We start from the raw sequence: 4,225 nt of genomic DNA on the forward strand, positions 1-4,225 counted from the left end.
GAGCGCCGGAGCCGGCCGGGGGAGCCGCGGGGCGGCCGCGCTTCCAGCCCCGTAACGGTTTTTCCCCGCAGCGATGCGCGGGCGGACCCAGCCCTGGGGCCGGAGGAGGCGCGCCAGGTAAGGGCAGGGAAGGGAATCGCCGGTCTCGGTGTAGGGAGGGGTTGGATGGGTGATTTGGGGGTTGCGAGGTTGAGATCCCCTCGGGACCCCTCAGTGCTGCTCCACCCTCGGCGCTCCTGTTCTTCCCGGTTAAAAATAAAATCATAAAAACCACGCTTAGCGCTCTGAAATCCTTGGGAAAACCCCTTCCCCTCATAAAAACCAGGAAACCCCGAGTGGGAAGTTCACCTCCGGCATCACGGGGTCTCCCTTTCCCCTTTACGGTGCTGATTTCACCTCTTTTCCCCTCAGATCCGCACTCGGCGGAGAAGGCAGCGGATGCTGAGCCCTTTTCGAAGCCTCCCGCCAACAAAAAGGGAACGCCCGGCTCCTCCAGCAGGAAAAAAAGAGCCCCGAGCAGCCCCAGGAAGGAGCAGCCGCTGAGTTCCTTCAGTTTGTCCCCGATTGTCGCCACCCCTCAGGGCAAGCGCCGCTCCTGGCGCCGCTCCAGCCTCAAGGGGAGGCGATCCCGCCGCAAATCGCTGCCCCCCGTGCACCACGAAGTGACCGGTTCGTGCTTTGGGGCTTCATTAGGGCTTCATTAGGGCTTAATGGGCTCGGCTTTAATTAAAGACCCTCCTGGAAGAGGCCAGGGGCTTGAGGATCGTTGGAGGTGCTGCACTGAACCTTCTGTCAATAAGGGTTTTGCAGCTTCCACCTTTCTTTGTCCCTCCACTTCTGACCCTTAAATGTGACTTTTCCTCTTCCTTTTTCGTGTTCTCGATCCTTAAATGTGACTTTTCCTCTCTCTTTTTCCCATTTCTCCTCCTCTCGATCCTTAAATGTGACTTTTCCTTTTTCCTGTTCATGTTCCTTAAATGGGACTTTTCCTCTCTCTTTTTCCCATTCTTCCCCCATTTTCCACCCTCAAGTGTGACTTTTCCTCCTTCTTTTCCCACTTTTCCCACCCTTAAATGGGACTTTTCCTCTTTTTCCCATCCTTCCCCGTTCTTGACCCTTAAAGGGATTTTTTTCCCTATTTTTCCCCCCATTCTTGATCCTTAAATGTGACTTTTCCTCTTCCTTTTTCCCAATTTTGCCCTTAAGTTTCATTTCTCCTCTTCCTTTTTCCCTTTTCCCCCTTAAATTTGACTTTTTCTCTCTCTTTTCCCCTTTTTTTCCCCCTTTTCCCTGATTTTCCACACCCTGCCCTCCCCCCAGCAGCTTCTGGGGGAATTCCAGCCGGGTTTTTTTGGGAATTTGACCGTTTTTAACCAATTTTTCCAGAACTGAGCCAATCCATCAGCCTGGAGCTTCCCGAAATCCAGCGCCTCTCCTCCCTCCTCCTCTCCAGCTTCCAGGTAAATTCACCCCAAATCCTGGGAATTTTTGGGCATTTCCAGGGCTGGGGGCAGCTCCTGAAAATCCTAAAATTCACCCAAAATCCTGGGAATTCACCCAAAATCCCGGGAATTTTGGACAACTCCAGCTCCTGAAAACATTGAAGTTAACCAAAATCCTGGAATTTTCCCCCCGGAAATTCCTTGGATTCCTTTCCCTGTCACCCCAAACACACAAAAAAAGGGGAATTTGGGCTCCTTTTTCCTTCCCAGGCTCTGTGAAAGCCCTCAGAAAATTGGGATAAAAGCGCATTTCCCCAATTTTTGTTGGCTAAATCCCATTTTTTCCCATTTCTCCCCGTTTTTCCCTCAGTTTTCCGCCCGGAAGTTGCAGCAGATCCTGGAGGAATCCGAAGGATTCGACCCCGAGGCTTTCGCTGCCAAAGGTGGGGATTGGGGCCTCCCAAATTCCCCAAATTTGGGGCTTTTTTCCCTCAAAATCCCAATTTTCCAACTCCTAAAAGGGGTGGGGACCCCAAAAATGTGGGAATTTGGGTAAAAAAGGTGGAATTAATTGATAATTAACTGATAATGAATTGGGGGGGGGGTCAGAAATGGTCCTGAGGGGGTTCCTGGATAATCCTGAGTCCCCAAAAATTCGGGAATTTGGTTAAAAAAAAGGCAGGAAGATGAGAAAACACTGGAATGGATTAATAATAATAACTAGTAGTTAATAATTAGCCAATAATTAATTGGGGGAGGATCAAAAACGGTCCTGAGGGGGTTCCTGGATAATCCTGAGTCCCCAAAAATTCGGGAATTTGGTGAAAAAAAAGCAGGAAATGACCACAAATGGAGGTGCTGATCCCCGAATTCCGTGGGTGGGGAGGGAAAAAATGGGATTAATTAGCAATAACCGATAATTAATCGATAATTAATCAATAATGAACACCGGGGAGGATCAGAGCAGCTCCTGAGGGATTCCAGGTGTGGCTTTTAATCCCATTTTTTCCCCTTTTTCCCCCTTTTTCCCCCCAGTCCGGGTGGGCTCCGAGGAATTCCAGCGGCTGCTCCAGAGGCTGCTCCAGGACGGGACCCTCGGGAGCTGCCTGGAGCTGCCCCCAGGGTGAGAATTTGGGGCAAAATCCCCCGAAAATGGGACTTCTCCAGCCTGGCAGGGGCTGAAATCCATGGAAACGCCAAAAAAAGACATTTTCAGCAGCTGGAAATGTCCAAAATGTCCCAAAATTCCCAGGATTTTGGGTCAATTCCAGGATTTGGGGTGAAGTTTAGGATTTTCAGGAGCTGCTCTGGTCCTGGAAATGTCCCAAAATTCCCGGGATTTTTGGGTGAATTCCCAGGATTTTGGGTGAATTTTAGGATTTTCAGGAGCTGCCCCAGCCCTAGAAATGTCCCAAAATTCCCAGGATTTTGAGTCAATTCCAGGATTTTGAGTCAATTCCAAGATTTGGGGTGAAGTTTAGGATTTTCAGGAGCTGCCCCAGCCCTGGAAATGCCCAAAAATTCCCAGGATTTTGGGTCAACTCCCAGGATTTTGGGTCAATTCCTGGGGTTTCGGGGCCGGTTTTGGAGTCAATTCCCAGGATTTTGGGTCAATTCCTGGGGTTTCGGGGCCGGTTTTGGAGTCAATTCCCAGGATTTTGGGTCAATTCCCAAACCTCGCCCCGACCTTGGGGGATTTGGGGGCGATTTTGGGTCCCTTCCCCGCAGGGACCCCCCGGACCCGGCCCTGGAGGGAAACGTGGCCCAGGTGAAGCAGCTGATGGCCAGGTGGGGACACCTGGGACACCTTGGGGACACCTGGGGCACCTTGGGGACACTTTGGGGACACTCTGGGGACACCTGGGGACACCCTGGGGACATTTGGGGCACTTTGGGGACACCCTGGGGACACTTTGGGGACACTCTGGGGACACCTTGGGGATACCTGGGGACATTTGGGACACCTTGGGGACACTCTGGGGACATTTGGGGCACTTCGGGGACACCTGGGACACCCCTGGGGACACCCTGGGGCACCTTGGGGACACTCTGGGGACATTTGGGGCACTTTGGGGACACCCTGGGACACCTTGGGGACACCTTGGGGACACTCTGGGGACACTCTGGGGACACCTTGGGGACACCTGGGGCACCTTGGGGCAGCCTGGGGACACCTGGGGACACCTGGGACACTCTGGGGACACCTGGGGCACCTTGGGGACACCCCTGGGACACCCTGGGGACATTTGGGACACCTTGGGGACACTCTGGGGACACTTGGGGACACTCACAGGACACCTTGGGGACACCTTGAGACACCTTGGGGGGATGGGGACACCCCCAGGACACCTTGGGACACTTGGGGACACCTGGGGACACTCACAGGACACTTTGGGGACACACCCAGGACACCTTGGGACACCTTGGGGACACCTTGGGGACACTCACAGGACACTTTGGGGACACTTGGGGACACTCACAGGACACCTTGGGGGATGGGGACACATTGGGGACACCTTGGGGACACCTTGGGGACACTTTGGGGACACTTGGGGGATGGGGACACTTGGGAACACCTTGGGGACACATTGGAACACCTTGGGGGGATGGGGACACACCCAGGACACCTTGGGACACTTGGGGACACCTTGGGGACACTCACAGGACACCTTGGGACACTTGGGGACACCTTGGGACATCTTGGGGACACTCACAGGACACCTTGGGACACTTGGGGACACCTTGGGGACACTCACAGGACACCTTGGGACACTTGGGGACAC

This window comes from Corvus brachyrhynchos, unplaced genomic scaffold (genome assembly GCF_000691975.1).
Source record: "Corvus brachyrhynchos isolate BGI_N302 unplaced genomic scaffold, ASM69197v1 scaffold118, whole genome shotgun sequence".
Lineage (NCBI taxonomy): Eukaryota > Metazoa > Chordata > Aves > Passeriformes > Corvidae > Corvus > Corvus brachyrhynchos.